At 43.7% G+C, this 17,407-nt stretch overlaps 1 protein-coding gene and 1 pseudogene across 2 annotated transcripts in view; one reads left to right on the plus strand and one right to left on the minus strand.

The window, feature by feature from the left end:
• The window catches only part of TUT4 (terminal uridylyl transferase 4), a 210,706-nt gene that overhangs the window by 22,962 nt on the left and 170,337 nt on the right, over window positions 1-17,407 (plus strand). The window lies entirely within an intron of this gene.
• Window positions 16,042-16,827, minus strand: LOC102468588 (nucleophosmin pseudogene; annotated as a pseudogene).

Here is a 17,407-nt window from a genome sequence, read left to right on the forward strand (position 1 = left end):
CCCTGCTCCTTCTGCACGGCGGCCGGTGGAGCGCCAGGCCCTGGACCTCAGTTTCCCGGTCTGTGCTGCGGGATGGCGGGACTCCGCCCCCGCCCCCAGCCCCTGTCCCGCGCTCGGAGCCATGCTCAGGATTCCGACCACTAGTGCACAATCTGCTTTGCCGAGGCCGTTGTTCCAGGACGCAGGCAGTTGGTAGGGAGAGGGCAGCAAAATCTGGGCCTCAGACTCAGCTTCTAATTAGTGTGGGTTGGCTGGTCACTCTGCCACCCCGGGCCTCAGTTTCTCCCCCTTTTTAGTGGGCTAGACTCCCGCTTTTGACCCACCTCGTCAGTTTAGAATAGGACTAAGAGAAAAATGGATGCAAGACACTTTGACAGATGAAATAGTTCCTAAACTTCAGGTGAATGAAAAAATAGTTCTTGAAAGTGACAGATCGAAGGAGAAAAGCCGAAGGCCTGTTGCAGTTTGGGTTCCTGGAAGAATGCAAATTCTGAGATGAGACTGGAGTGCAGAATGTTTATGAAGGAGGCCCCTCGGAATAAGCCACTTCCTCCTCCTTTTGTGGAAGGGTGAGGAGGGAACAGGAATGGCAGAGCGAGAGGCAGAGGGCCCCATGCAAGGACAGTCTTGGATGGCTCAGTAGGGGCTCTGTGGCTAGAATGGCCCATCAGAGTTGTCCCCAGATGAGCTAAGATGGCCATGCCTTTGTACCCCCGCTTTCATCAGTCATCGGATGTGAAACCATCTGGGAAGGAATATGACAGCCAGGAAGACCCTACCCCTGGGGCTGCCAGTGAAAGGTTTTCTGCTCACAGCATTTCCAGCTGCCGATGCCCCATGTCTTCACTGATGGGGGAATCTGGGCAGCACATGGCAGTGTCTCTCGGGCTTAGAAAACCCTTGTGAGCCCATGAAATGCCAAACATGGGCCTGGGTGCTGACCCTCCAGAACTCACAGACCAATGTGAAAGTAACTGGGTAAACTGGAGATTTCATGTAAGATGGTAAGGGTTAAGTGCTCCCACAGTCATTCAGCAAACACTTCTTGAGTACCTGTTCTATGCTTCACATGTCTCTTCTGTAGCAATGAACAAGACAGGCATGGACCCTACCTGGGGAGAGAGGGGCATTAAATAGTTAATAATCACCTCTAAAATTGCAATTGTGGTAAACTAGCTGTGCTAAACACCTAAACTAGCTGGGTGTGTGTGCACACCTGAGGGATTCTCAGAAGGGAGCTTTGAGCTGAGCTCTGATGACATTAGCCAGGTTAAAGCAGGGAAGCAAGTGCAAAGGTCCTAAGGAGGAGAGAGACTTGGTACATTAAGAACAAAAGGTCAGTTTAGCTGAAGCCAAGGAGGAAAGGGAAAGGCAGAGAGGCAGGCTGGAGTGAGGTCACACACCGTCTGGTAGACCTCAGTAAAGATGATGGCCTTTACACCAAGAAATGAAGGTTCTTTTTTGCCTTTTTTCTTTATTTCCTTTTTGCAGGGAAGTAGCATAGGGAGTCTTGTGTTGAAGAAAGATCCTCCAGCTGTTCTGTGGAGAGTGGAAAGGAAACAGCAAGAGCAGATCTGGTCCAGATGCTGGTGTAGAGGAAGTTTGAGGGCTGTGAGGCCCAGAGTCAATTGCTACCTGGCTTGAGCAGCTAGGGAAGGCCACCTGGAGGTGGTGACAGCAGAGTCATGTCTTAAAACAAGAATATAAATTCTCTGTGTTGGATTGGTGAGGGCGCAAATGTCAGAGTGAGGGAGTCATGTCTATGAAGGCACAGGATCTGAAAGAAGTGTTTGGCTATTTGAAGTTAGAAGGGCCAAGGATCAGATGAGGTCACAAGGGTCACTGGGGCTAGATAGAGAAGAGCCCTGAGTGCCAAGTCATTATCCTTTTTCCTTTTTTTTTTTTTTTTTAGAGAGAGATTTTTGCTATAGGGCTTGTGTGCTCGCTGGAGAGACAGAGGGACATGAAGAGAGAAATCATCCCCCAGAGGGGTTGGCCACGCCGTGATTCCTTCTCCTTCATTCTCTTCTTGGGATTTTGGGCACTCACAAACACGCACCCTGCACGAGTTTTAAGTTGTTGGGTCCAAGACTTGAACCACAGTTGGCTATGTGGGAACCCAGTGATGTAACCACTATATTGCTCTCCAGGCTGTGGTGAACAAAAGTTTTGAAGCAAGCACAAGATCACAAAACCAACACCACAAGACCCCAGGCCTGCCGATTTTGGAGCAAGGGCTCCTCTGTACCACCAAGGTCTCTCTGCCTGAGCAGACATCAGCAGGCGAAGCGATGAACAGGGAGAGGGTGTTCCAGGCCAGGATGAAGCGTTAATAATGTGCCCTGTCCTTCTCACTCCTTCTCCCCTCTCTTGTGGGACCCTTAACCTGTGAGGGGTACTAAGACTATTCAACAGTCTGCTTGTCTGTGTTCTGCCCTTGTGAAACCACTCATTCCCCTTCTTTCCATCTGTCCCTTTCCCTCAGCCTTTCTTGGGGGTCTCAACAACCAGGGTTCTCAAAGTTGGCCATCATGCAACTTGGCTTTTGAGTCTTGGTCAAAGTCCAGAGAGGTGGGCAAAACAATAATGAAATGTTCTCAATTGTAAGTTTCTTCCCTGGGCCCCTCTCTCCTCCCCTATTCATGCTTCGCAATCCAGCTCTGACATCCCTCGTGCTACCGCATTTAGTCACTCCTTCCTTTCTTCTGCCTTTGTACCTACTACACTTTTTTTTTTAACAAAAGAATTATTTTATTGAACATTTATTTATTTAAATTTGACTAGAGAGGAACAGAGAGAGAGAGAGAAAACTACCAGGTCCGGGACTCAAATTGTCAGCCATGTGGGAGTCCAGCGCCCTTAACCACCACACCGCGTGGTGGCCCCTGTACCTACTATACTTTGATGTTAGTGGGCTGATGGTATAGTTATCTACTGTCTCCCCCACCAGACTGTGAGCATCTTGAGACCATCTCTGTGTCCTCTTAGTGTATACTAGAAACCAAGTAAGAAGTCATTTGTTTTTCTTTTTTAAAATTAATTTATTTGTTGTGATTTTTAAGCCATCATCAGGTCCAGGACTCAAACTTTGGTCAGCCATGCAGGAATCCAGTATCTTAACCAGCATGCCACCTACTGGCCCAGAAGTCATTTTTCTTAAACTTTCTGGTGACTTCTATTGCTTGTGCTGGAATCTGACATGAGATGCTGCTAATTGTAGCAAGCAGTGATTTTTGAAAAAAACTACAATTATTTATTTCATTAATTCCATTTGTTATTATCATTATTTTTAATTTGATCAGACAGAGACAGCGAGAGAGAGAAAGGGAAAGCGAGAAAGCAAGTCACCAGGTCCAGAACTCAAACTGAAGTTGGCTATGTGGGAATCCAGCACTTTTAACCACCACACCACCTGCTGGCCCACAAGCAGTGATTTTAATATAGTGATTTTTATTTTTAGTCAACTATGAATTTTCGGTGCTTCTAAAAGAGAGGAGTAATTTCCAGAGACCCATCTACATAAATGGGAGACGCATTGTATAGACAAATGAACACATCATTCTCACTTGATCACCTGGGAGGTCAGGAGACAGCTTCTGGATCCATAGTATTCATCTTTCCTATAATAAACTCAAAGAAACACACACACACTAGAGGGTGCACACATGTGAGAGAGCAAGAGACAGTGAGAGTGCCTCAATGGACCTGGCCATGCCGTCATCATTTTCCTCTAATTCTCTATCCTATTAGGACCCTAGATATACGTGTCCATGTGTGTCTGGCAAGTTTTTCAAACTAAAGGGACCAGGACTCAAATCCTGGTGGGGAGGACCAGCAGATAGTGCTATGGCTATGTCGCTGGATTCCCATGTAGTTGATTGTGGTTCGAGTCCCAGACTTGGTGGCTTAAACTCAACGGTGGGTGCATGTGCGTGCGTGCCCAAGATCCTGAGAGGAGAATGGAGGAGAAGGGATTGTGGCATGGCCATCCCCCCTGGGGATGTGATTTCTTGCTTTCTGGTTTTCATCACACCCCTGGGAGGTGATTTCTTGCTTTCTGTCTCTCTGTCTTTCTGGTGAGCGCACATGCCCTATAGGAAAACAAAAAACAAAACCTCTCTCCCCAATAAAAATCCTGGTCAGGGCAGCGGGTGGTGTAGTAGTTAAGGTACTGGATTTCCACATGGCTAACTGTAGTTTGAGTCCTGGACCCAGCAGTTTGAGAGTCACACCAGGCGCCTGTGTGTGCATGCAGTGTGGCCTTTTCCCTGGGGGTGATTCCTCACTTTCTCTCCCTTTGGTGAGCCATATGGCTTATAGCAAAAATCTCTCTCTCTTAAAAAAAAAAAATCCTGTGGCCATGTGGGATCCAGCTTCCTCTGTGCAGTGCCTAACTGCTCAGAAGCCTCACTGAGAAAGTGGTGTTTAAGCAAAGACCTAAAGACAAAAAGATGGGGAAAATAATATTCCAGATAGAATTACAGCAAGTGCAAAGAAAGACCTGAGGCAGGAGCGGGCATGTGTTGGAAGAGCAGCAAAGAGGCTAGTGGTTGGAGTGGCGTGAATGAGAGGAAGAGTACAGGGAGATGACACTAGGGAGGTCATGGGATGGGTTGGGTAAATCTACAGGGTCTTAGAAACCATTGTAAATAGTTCGGCTTTGACTTTGAGTGAGATGAGAAGTCATTGAAGGGTTTTAAGCAAGGAAATGACATCTTCAATTTAGGTTTTAATGGAATCACCCTGACCACAGTACTGGAATGAGGACATTAGCCAGGAAGCTGTTACAATAATCTATCTATAGGAACATGTGGGCACTGGAGGTGGTAAGAAGTAGATTATGAATACAATGGGAACTTCAAAAAGTTCGTGGAAAAACTAAAGCATGGGCTTATTTTAGTGCAAAAAGTTGAAATCTACATGTACTTTTCCTATAATAACCATTTCTATGGACATTTGGAAGACCCTCGCCCTTTATATTTAGAACACAGAAAGCCTTTTTTTTTTTTTTTTTTAAAGTTTATTCCATGGGAACCAGCAGTTAGCGTAATGGCTATGTCGCTGGACTCCCACGTAGTCGACCGCGGTTTGCGTCCCGGACCCGGTGGCTTAAAACTCACGCCGGGCGCGTGTGCGTGCGTGCCCAAGATCCTGAGAGGAGAATGGAGGAGAAGGGATTGCGGCGTGACTATCCCCCCTGGGGGGTGATTTCTCGCTTTCTGTCTCTATGTCTCTCTCTGTCTGTCTGGCGAGCGTATGTGCCCTATAGCAAAAATCTCTCCAAAAAAAAAAAAGTTTATTCCATGAGTGTATGTGAGAAAGAGATACATCTCCCCATAAGGGTCTTGATGCCACTGGCCACTTCCAGCTTTAGCCAGCCTGATCATGGGCATGTGCATGCCTGGTGCATTCAGGGACGTCTCTGGACTTGACCCCAGGAACCTTCTCAGGAGTCTGCCTCACAGAGTGTCATATTTCACCACTGTACCACTGTGTGGTCCCAGCTCCTCATATTTTGAAAGTAGGGGCAAAAAGGACTCTCTGGTAGGTTGATATAGGGTATGAGAGAATGGAAATGTCACAGATGACTAAGGTTTTCGGCCAGAGAAATGGAAGACTGAAGTTGCCATTCATTGAAATGAGGATGCTTGCAGGGTCAACTGGTTTGGGAGAGAAAATCCGAACTCAGTTTTAGACGTGTTGAGTTTGAGTCGCCTGTTAGCTGTAGTATGCTGCTGATGTTTAACTGGCTCTCCAGCAAAAAAAAAGGGTTGTGGAAGTGAATGTGTGTGACTATACACATAAAAGTTTATTATAAGCTTTATCTAAATGATGCAAAGCATACAATTCATAAATAATAAGATATATAGTACTCCTTCTTATAAACTCCATATGGTCAATTGATTCTCACAGAATGTTGATTTTTACCAAACTTTTGTATCTAAAGCCAACTAATGATTGTGATGACTGAACAAACATGAATGTTGAGTGATTTTTTTATTTATATTAATAGTAATGTGAAAGTGAAACAACAGACAGACATGATAGAACTTCACTAGCTATTGACAAATGATTTCTTTGTAGACTCAGTTAATACTTTTCTAATACCAAAAGAATATTTCCTGAAATTTAATGTGTTGTTCACAATTTAATGGCAACAGACATTATACACTCTAAATTTAATCTGTATTATTAACTTTTTTTTTATTACTTTCTTTAGTCTAGACAGTCAAAAAAAATTAATCAACCCCTAATTGGTAGCCTTTGGCAATTTCTGTAGTGCAGTACTCCTGTCTGGTTGATTTTGAGCTACCAACATGATATTAAAGAACACAGAGTTAGGAAGAGATGTGAAAGTTGCACACCATTATATAAGCATTCCATAATACAGATAGAATAAATGCAAATAACCCTGAGAGCATGGGAAATAATAAAATATATTAAAATGATTAGAAAGTAATGAGCTTTGGATATTGTCTTTGTTTTTAATATCATTAATTTTATATAATTTAATATTTAGCAGTGGCTATGGTTAATATGAGGCTCACAAAAGTCCTGAAAATGTGGGAACCAGCAGTTAGCATAATGGCTATGTCGCTGGACTCCCACGTAGTCGACTGCGGTTCACGTCCCAGACCCGGTGGCTTAAAACTCAGGCCAGGCGCGTGTGCGTGCATGCCCAAGATCCTGAGAGGAGAATGGAGGAGAAGGGATTGCAGCGTGACCATCCCCCCTGGGGGGTGATTTCTTGCTTTCTATCTCTATGTCTCTCTGTCTGTCTGGCGAGCACGTGCGCCCTATAGCGAAAACCTCTCCAAAAAAAAAAAAGTCCTGAAAATGTAAGAACTGGCTCCAGCCACCATTCCTATCTCTACTTAGGCTGGATATGTGAATTTGGAATCAGAAGAGATCTAGATCAAAGTACACATGTGGGAATGGATGGCATACAGAGTACATACAGAGCCGTGACGCTGGATGGTGATGGAGGGTTGGTATAGATAGCCAAGAGAGCCAAAGACAGACCTCGGGACTCCAGTATTCAATACGGGCGAGATGAAGATCTCAAGAAGATGAGAGGAAACCAAAAGAAGAGACTGAAAAAATACCCGAAAGCATTGGTGTCATGGAGGCCAAGCGACAACTTCCTTCCAGGAACGAGTGGTTAAGTGGTCAAACACTGCTGATAAATCTAGGAAGGTTAGAACTGAGAGCTGAATACTGGATTTAGCAATTTGTTGTTTAACCAAGAAAGGGAACTAAACAAATAAAAATACAATCTTTTCATGTCTCTTAGCCATTATTCATATAGCTCCTCTGCCTGGGTTTCCCCTCCCCCGTTCTTATCCTTAGAGCAAGCTCTCACCCTCCTTCCCGACTTTATCAGTCAGGATCTCAATAGGAAACAGATGACATGCTCAGTTTAGGACAATTTGGTGAAGGCTTATTTACAAAAAGACTAATTTCAAACATGTGGGTAGAATGTAGAGGAAGACAGGGATAGGGGATAGCTCAGGAACCTATCTGAGCTGTTAACACCCTTTGACCTGAATGGTTGGGAGAAGGTGGAGATGATAGAAACTGGAAAAAGATTCCATGGGAAGTTACCTTCAAGGGAGATTGACAGCCAGCCCAAAGCAAACTTGCTGGAATGTAGCCAGAGAATTACCCAGCTCTCATTCTTCTCCCTCTCACTAATCTTCAAAAATGCTGACTCCAGGGCCAGCAGAGGGTGTAGTGATTAAGTCCCTGGACTCCCAGATGGGCAACAGTGGCTTAAGTCCCCAAACCGGCAGCTTGAAACTCACACCATACACATGTACATGTGTTCAGAATCTCAAGAGAAGAATGGAAAAGGGATTGTGGTGTGGCTATTCCTCATGTCACTGGTGTACATGTCCTATAGCAAAACTCTCTAAAAAACAAAACCTCTACCCTAACTAGATGTCAGATGTGTAGGTTTGTACTGGGCAGACAGGGGTGTGGACAATGGTCATAGATTTTGTTATTACTTGGGTATATATTGATAGTAGCCCCCTTTTAGCACATCTAAAGGGTCAGAAGGTACCCAGCAGAAACCCAACTCAAAAACTAACCTTTTTCTGAAGCTTTCTTTCAACATCCTCATGTAGTTAGGTACCCCTATGCTATACTTCTGGGGAGCTTTGGAAAATACTGATGTCTAGGTTCTATCCTAGAACAACTGAATTAGGAAGTCTGGGAATAGGACTCCCCAGCATTATACATTTAAAAAATACCCCCACTCCAGGTGGTTATAAGGTACAGCCAGGATGGAATATTACTGCTGTTATAGGCCAACTATGTCTGGCTGCATCTGTGGTCAATGAAAAGAGAAAGGCTGGAGAGAAGGAAGTTTATTTCTGTACACCAGTCATAGGGAGACAGTCAGTACCATCAAACTGTCTTGAAAAGCACATGTTCTTGGTATTTATAGGTACAGGATACAAGCACACACGAATCATTCCTCACTACAGTCAGTCAGGGTCTGTTGCTTTTTCCCGAGTAGTTATCCTGATTCCTTCAAATCCCCATTCCTTCTTTTCCATCTAACCATTCCTCAAACATCTCTCTATGGTTCAGCATTTGGTCAGATCATTCTCATTAGAGGCCCTTCTTCTTCTTCTTCTTCTTCTTCTTCTTCTTCTTCTTCTTCTTCTTCTTCTTCTTCTTCTTCTTCTTCTTTTTAATAATATGATTTATCTTTTTTTTTTTTTAAAGAATTATTGGAACCAGCAGATGGCATAATGGTTATATCACTGGACTCACATGTAGTTGACCGCGGTTTAAATCCCAGACCCAGTGGCTTACAACACTGGATGTGTATATGTGCATGCCCAAAATCCTGAGAAGAGAATGGAGGAGAAGGGATAGTGGCATGGCCATCCCCTCAGGGAGGTGATTTCTTGCCTTCTGTCTCTCTGGTGATTGCACGCACCCTATAGCCAAAAAAGGTGAAGAATTATGTATTTAATTTTATTTATTCACTAATTTATTTTAATTTGACCAGAGAAACAAACACAGAGAAAGAGAAAGAAAGGGGGCAAGTGAGAAAGCAAGTCATCACTTCTGGTACTCAAACCATGGTCAACCACATGGGAGTGTCCAGTGCCTTAACCACTATGCCACCTGCTGGCCCCTAGAGGCCTTTCTTAATTTCAAACTGGCTGTTTCACTGCAATGTTGTCATTCCGGTGTGAGTTTCCAGTTGCCAAGTCTGGGACTCAAATGGCGGTCGGCCCTGTGGGAGTCCAGTGCCTTAACCACTATACCACTAAATGGCCACTAGCTTTTGTTATCTTTAACATGGGGATAGTGGGGCCAGCAGGTGGTATGTTGGTTAAGGCAATGGACTCCCACATGGTCGATTGCCATTGAGTCCTGGACCCGCTGTCTTGAAACTCAAACCAGTTGCATGTGTGTGCCCAAAATCCCAAGAGGAAAAAAGAGGAGAAAGGATTGTGGCATGGCCATGTGCCCTGGGAGTGATTTCTCATTTTCCTTCTTACAGGAATGTCTCTGTCAAGTGCACATGCCCTGTGGCAAAATAGATGAATAAATTAAAAAAAATTTTTTTAAATGAGGCTAATAATAGTAACTTCAACCTCATGGGGTTATAATAAAGATTAAATGAGCAAACTCATGTAAAGTACTTGGTGTCTAGCACAGAGTAAATCAACAGTAGCTGTTAATATTTTGCAACAACAAAAACATTTTTACAAAGCAGGATATAAAATTTTGTTTGTGCTATGCTGTCATACCATGTGCTATGCTGCCATACAGTAATATGCATGCAGACAGACAATGGTGATTTATTCTATCTGATCAGTTATCATTAATATTTCTATGGTAATATATAACCTTTTGCAAATAGGAAACAGTACACCAAACCTCTTTCCTTTTCTTGTGGCCAGGAATATTGTGGGGCCTGATGGGTGGTGGAGGTGCTGCTTTAGATTCTGAGGCTCCATCCTATTAATATCTTTACTGCATCTGACCGGTGCCCTTAGGCTATCTCTGCACCTGCTCTTGGAAAATTAACACAGTTCTGTTTAGAGGCCCTGGGGGGAGGCATGCAACAGGGCTTAGTTATTTAACTATGTGAGCACTTAGCACCATGTCTGGCACTCAATAAATGCGGGCTAAATTGAATCGAACTGTGGATAACTATTGTATGACCTTGATCAAGTCACTCCCACTCTCTGGAGCAGAATTTCCTGTGTGTATAATAAGGCAGGTTGCAAGGAAGCTTAGAGGTAGAAGGCACCTCTGGTTTTACAAACAGAAGAGATTTGCCCAAGTTCAAATCACAAGTTAGGAGAGAGACCGAGGCTACAGCTGAAGTCTCCTATGGTAGACCATTTTTCATGTCATTTTACTGTTAATCTAATTCTATTTTAAAAATTATTTAGTGGGGGACCAGCAGTTAGAGTAATGGCTATGTCGCTGGACTCCCACGTAGTCGACCGCGGTTTGAGTCCCGGACCCGGCGGCTTAAACTCACGCTGGGCGCGTGTACGTGTGTGCCCAAGATCCCAAGAGGAGAATGGAGGAGAAGGGATTGCAGCGTGGCCATCCCCCCTGGGGGGGTGATTTCTCACTTTCTGTCCCTCTGTCTGTCTCTGTCTGTCTGGCGAGCGCACGTGCCCTATAGCAAAAAAAAAATCTCTCAAAAAAAATTATTTATTGGGACCAGCAGTTAGCATAATGGCTATGTTGCTGGACTCCCACGTAGTCGACCGTGGTTCGCGTCCCGGACCCGGTGGCTTAAAACTCACACCGGGTGCATGTGCGTGCATGCCCAAGATCTCGAGAGGAGAATGGAGGAGAAGGGACTGTGGCATGGCCATCGCCCCTGGGGGGTGATTTCTCGCTTTCTGTCTCTCTGTCTCTCTCTGTCTGTCTGGTGAGCCCACGCGCCCTATAGCAAAAATATCTCAAAACAATTTATTTCTTTATTTAATTTTATTTGTTATTATTATTTTAAAATTTTGACCAATGAGGCACAGAGAGAGAGAGAGAAAGAGAAGGGGAAAGTGAGAAAGCAAGCCGCCAGGTCTGGGACTCGAACTATGGTTGGCCATGTGGGAGTCTAGCACCTCAATCATCATGCCACCTGCCAGCCCCAATCCAATTCTATGAATATAATCCTAAGGAACAGTTAGAAACAACTAAAGATAACATATCAGTAGGGATAGATCTTACAAAATATAGTGTGGAAAACTAAGATATAAAATATATAGCCTGGTACCATTTACAGAAATCTAAAATATGTGCACACAAAATGACTATACATATTTGCAAGAGCAGTATAAACGGGCACACCAGGAATACATTACAAGAGTTGCCTGTAGAAGTGGGGAGAGGAAACGGAAATAAATAAAACAAGAGAGAGGCCTTTAAGGCTAACGAGACAGTGTATCATGAACTGAAAAATAGGTTTAACTTAACTCTCTATACCTGAAACTGAAAAATAAAAATATAATGAACCATGCCTTCCCATGAATTTTATTTCTATCCGTATGCATAAAGAAAAGCAGATAGGTTCTGTCATTGATTTCTAAAAAACCTCTCCTTTTTTTGACGTATGCCCTTTAGGCCTCAAATTCTCCCAGGACTTTTGGAGCAGCTTCTTCCCTGGTCTCCTTGCCTCTACTCCTAACCCATCCAATCCAGTGCAGTTTTCCACTGAGCAGCCAGAATAATCTTTGTCATACAAAAATCTGATCGTGTTAGTACTCCTTTAAGTAACCTTAGTCTGTAACTTAATCTGTGACCGAATGATCTGGGCAGCATGGGGCAGTGGTCAAATACTTTAGAATTGGCTGCTGGCTGTGTAGCCCCAGTTCTGTCACTTTCTGTGGAATTTTAGCAAGTTAATTAACCCCGCTGTACCTCTATTTCCTAATCTGTAGAGTAGGAATATTAATAGCCCCTACCTCATTGTGTAGTTGGTAGAATAGATGCATTTAAACCATGTGGAGTATTCCAAACTGCCCATCACACCACCAACATTTATTGTTATCCCAGGCCCACCGCAGTTTGGGTTCCTAACCAGCCTCATTTCCTGTCTCTTCCTCTCTGTTTCTGATGTCTGAAAGGCCCTGCTTTCCTCTCCCCCTCTCCTAGGAAGCCTTGCTTTGGGCCCCTTGCCTCAGGTGGGGTACAATTGATGGGGAATCCTTTCTTCATGCTCCCTATACCCCTGTGTATTTTTCATGCTGTGTTGTAACTTTCTTTTTTAGTGTCTGCCTATATACGGTGACTAGCATATGGTAGGTATTAAAAAAAATTCTTTTTAAAGCCTTTTATTTGATAGATAATATATATATAGCAAAGTTAAGATATCATAAGCACACCACCTTGGTAAACTTTTGTAAACTGAACACACCATGTGAGCTGCACCCAGATCTATAGGCAGAATATCTCCAGGACTCTAGAAGTCTTCCTCTTAGGCCCTTAATCCTGATTTATGACAGCATAGATTAGTTTTGCCTGTTTTTCTAGTTTATCTAAGTGGAATCATAATGTACTCTTTTCTTTCCAGCTTTATGCACTTGTCATATGTTTCGTTCATCAATATTCCCTATTTTTGTGTGTAGTCATTGATTGTTCATTTGCATGGTGTGCATACTATGAAATTGTGTGAATGTGTTATAACTTGTTCATCCATTCAAGTGTTGCCGCATTCTAGTGAGCACTCAGTAAAATAAAAGAAGAAATGTGCCCATCCTGCTATATCGTGAGTTCTTAGAGGGAAGACGTGTTTTTTTCACCTCCAGATTCCTAGTGTCTAGCATGGGGCCTGGCTCTTGGTGGGAGCCCAGTGACTCTTTGAAGAATGAACTGATGTACGATTCCCTCAAGGCTTTGTAATTAAACTGGTCATTTCCCCATCCTTGGTGGGGCCCTAGCTTCAGATCCCGGGTGATGCAGGTGAGTTGCTAGGCAACAGCATGAGGCTGGCTCTGGGGTCACAGTGGAGAGTGTGCTGCTGAGGCCAGCCTGACGGGTAATTGGAAACACTTTTATTCAGCAGCTTCTAAACTGCCTCTGGTTTCTCCCCTGCAGCCCATCCCTGCCCCCACAGCTGCAAGAGGGATTGTTCGAAAACAGGCATCAAATCATGGTACTCCCCTATTCCAAAACCTCCTGGCTTTCAGTGAAGAAACTGAAGTTCAGAGAGTTGAAATAATTCATCTCAAAGTCCACATAAAAAGTAAAGTATAGAGTTAATTGCAGATTTGTCTCATTCTAAAACCTGAGCTCTTTCCAGGATCTCGATTTTGGACAAATTGAATTTGGTGTGTCTAATGGTGAGAGAACGGGCCTGGCGTTTGTGGTGGTCGTAGTTGCTGCTCTCTCCGTCAAAGTGCTCCATGGAGCCGTGTTCTAGCCACAGACAAGAATCCAGAGGTTAGGACACAGTTTCCCTTGGGAGAGGGATGACCTTGAAGGTTCCCTCCAACTTGATGTTTCAAATTTGGGGTCTGAGTTTCTGACTGGTGGGCTTTGATCCAGAGAGTGGCAGTACCCAAACCCCAGAGCCTCTCTGCCTGAACTCACTGTTCTAGAAAGACACAACAGAGTGGTAAGCCCTTGGCCCTGACTATAGGAACAGAGGAGGACTGTCAAGAAAGGATTCCAGGGGACCAGCAGTTAGCATAATGGCTATGTCACTGGACTCCCACGTAGTCAACCGCGGTTCGAGTCCTGGACCCGGTGGCTTAAACTCACGCCGGGCGCGTGTGCGTGCGTGCCCAAGATCCCGAGAGGAGAATGGAGGAGAAGGGATTGTGGCGTGGCCATCCCCTCTGGGGGGTGATTTCCTGCTTTCTGTCCCTCTGTCTCTCTCTGTCTGGCAAGGATGGGGGAATTTATTTTCAATGATAGAAAGAGAGAGAAAACACCCCCGATAGGGTCCTGTCATACTACAGTCTCCTTTCCCTAGCCCGCTAGCTCCTCAGCTCTGAGGCACCCACATGCATGTGCCCAGCGTCTTTTTCAGACTGACTGAGATCACCATATGGCCTCTAGCCCTGCAGGGTACTAGTGTTAATGCTGTGCCGCATTGGCTGGGCCAAGGGGACTTTTTAAAAAAATGTATTGCCAGGGGCTGGCAGGTAGCATGTTGGTGAAGGTGCTGAACTCTCACATGGCTGACAGATCGGAGTCCTGGACTCGATGGCTTGAAAATCACACTGGGTACATATGCATTTGTGCCCCAAATCCTGAAAGGGGAATGGGGGAGAAGGGATTGTAGTGTGGCTATCCCCCCTAGGGGGTGATTTCTCACTTTCCCTCTCTCTGTCTCTCTGTCTTTCTATGGTGAGCACACATGTCCTATGGCAAAGACAAAAAAAAAATTGTATTGCCAGAAGGAGTGCATGCGTGTGCTCACTGGAGAGAGACAGAGACAGAGAGAGAAAGCATCTTTTAATGGGGAAATAGTCATGCTGCATTCCTTTTTCCTCTGTGTTTTCACCTAATCAGGATTCTGGTCATGCATGCACATGTAGTGGCATGTTTTTCAAGCCACCTGGACTGAGACTTAAACATCAACCATATGGGATCCACCTTTCTATGTACGGTACCTAACCACTGTCCAATGGAGTTGGCCCCAAGGTCACATTTTGAACAATGAGTAGGAGGCAGTCAGATGTAATAGGAGGTGTGACAGAGATAATTCAAATGGCAGGTGGTGAAGATTTTGTAGAGCCCTAATAATTTAGTTGAAGGCTACCTTCCTAGATGAAATTACAGTTCTTTCAAGCATTCATTTATTCATTCATTCATTTGCTCTACAAATATTTCTTGTGAACCACGCGTATTATGCTTTAACCACGATGAACTGCTCTCTGCTCATCATACAATGAACGAAAGCAGTATTCTCTTCCAACCTTTATTCATCCTGTGGGAAACCATGACAGTAAGTCTATAGTGTGAGTGTGGGATGGAAAAAGGGCATATGAAGGAAGGCTTCCAGGAGGAAGTGTCACTTAAACTGATACCAGAAAGATGTGTGGTGTTAGTTATGTCAGGAAGGGGGACCAGGGAACTGGTCGGTAGAGGAATAGCACATAAGAACTCAGAGACAAGACAGTACAGTGAATTTTGACAAGTAGAAGCTTCTTATGGAAAATTCTTACACATTCTTTAATCTTTACTCAAGACATAATGCCTCTTCTTTGTGGGGCCATTCTCAATTGTCCCAGGGAGACATCTTTTCCTATTCCCTGAAGCCTTAGGATGTCTTGTCTTAGAAGATTTATCACATTCTGTTGTCATTTATCTGTTTCGTATCCCATTTGTACTTGCCTGCCTGCCTGCCAGAGATTATAAAGTCCTTGAGGGCAGGCCACAATATCTGATTCTGCTTTACAACAGCAACTAATGCATAGTGGGCAAACAATAGATATTGCCAACTGAATAAATGCAGGAACTATTTACTTGTATTTCTCCTCCCCTGAACCATGAGTTGCTCAAGGGCAAGGATCCTATCTAATTCAGCTCTAAGAAGTCTCTTGATGAGCCCACCACATAACGTATTGGTTAAGGGAGTGGAATCCCACATGGTTGACTATGGTTCGAATCCAGTTCCTGTGGCTTGAAAAATGCACTGGGTGCGTGTATGTGTGTGTCCTAAATCCTAAAAGAATGGAGGAAAAAGGAATACAGTATGACCATGCCCCACTGGGGATGATTTTTCTTTCTTTCCTTGTTTTTTATTCATTAAAATATTTATTGAGCAGCTATTGCAATACAAAGGTGATTGACATGTGATCAGAAAGGTGAGAGCAATGTACAAGTAACAGAAAGCCAGGTATGAGGTTCATTTAATCACAGCGGTCAAAAGAAAGTACTTTGGGAAAGTGATTGCTTCCAGCCTGGAAGGGATATGAAATTAAAATGGAAGAGTTCAGTCTGGATTGTGGATGATACTCAGTATGGACTTTTTTTTTTCTCTTCTTTTCCTTTCTCCCCATCTTTGGGCTTAATTTACCAGGAGTGCCCAGGACTTACTGTTTAATGTGCTTTTTCTACACTTGCTTGCATTTTTACTTTAATGTATTCTACAGAACTAGGTGCTTTTGGTGTTTTAGGAATTTTTTCCTGTTTTTTGAACAATTTTTGACCTTTTGATTTTGGCGTTGATGGTTTTGAGTCCTTTTCATTCTAGTTTGAGTTTTGAACATTCTTGCTAGGAGTATCTTGAATAGATTTCTTGGAGCTTTTTCTTCGTTTCCTCATCTTTGAAATCATCATCTTCTTCATTTTCATTGTCATTATCATCTTTGTCAGTAGCAAGTTTTACTTTTTTCTGTGGAAACTGGCTACCACCTCCAGGAGCAGAACACTTTCCAGATATACTTAGGTTTCATGGCCTCTTCCTCTTCTGACTCTGCATCTTCCTCCACAGCTACAGAATGCTGTCCACTAATATGCACAGGCCCTGAACCACATTTCAGTCTTAAGACCACAGGTGGTGTTACTTCAAAGTCCCCAAGGGAAACCATTGTCCATACAGACATTTTCAATGTTGCCAGTATTACTTTAATTGGACTGCCTTCATAATTGATTGCCTTTGCTTCAACAATGTGCAATTCATCCTTTGCACCATCCCCCAAACTGACTGTTCTTAAAGATAACTGGTGTTCATTTTTTCATCATAATACTCCCTAAAGTGATAATCAATATCCACCTGTAGTAAGCAACCAAAAAGATTGTCTGGGGCCTCAGGGGACTTATGTCCATGTCCATCGAATTTTCTGTGGTGTGGTGGCATGCCCCTTGGTGGGAGAGAAGGCACATGGAGGTAAATGACTACAGCTCCCCAAAACAGCCACGCAAGTTGTAAGCACTCCAGTGGGGGATGCTTTTGTCTCTTTCTCTCTCTCCCTCCTTCTCTCATTAGTGAGTACATGTGCAATAAATCTTTTTTTAAAAAAATCGCAATAAGAAAATTGAAAAAAAAAATTCTTTCCTGGTAACAATTTTCTATTTGGGGCCAGTGACTTGGTTTATTGAAAGACCTTAAAGTGCTGTTGATCCGAGCCAAAGAAGGTTTAGAAAACCTTTGCTTGGCAGGAACTCAATCCTTTCTTTCTATTATGTCAGTTTCTTTAAACAAAAAAGGATTTAAAAAACTTTTTAAATTGATTCTCTTGTAAACACTCCAAGAAAGAATGTCTATCCTGTGGCTAGGCTGTGATTGACTCTAAGAATAAAGTAGAGTCTCTTAATTGTAAAGACATGAAATGTCTGAACCCTCCACCTACATATTTTGTGTAATTGGCAATCATTCCTCCTTCCCCAACCCCCTGATTGAGAGACAGTTCACTTCCTATTAGAAGAAAGCCAGATCACTAACCTGGGAACCTGAGTCTTAGAA

This window comes from Tupaia chinensis, unplaced genomic scaffold (genome assembly GCF_000334495.1).
Source record: "Tupaia chinensis unplaced genomic scaffold, TupChi_1.0 Scaffold000259_1, whole genome shotgun sequence".
Taxonomy (NCBI): Eukaryota; Metazoa; Chordata; class Mammalia; order Scandentia; family Tupaiidae; genus Tupaia; species Tupaia belangeri.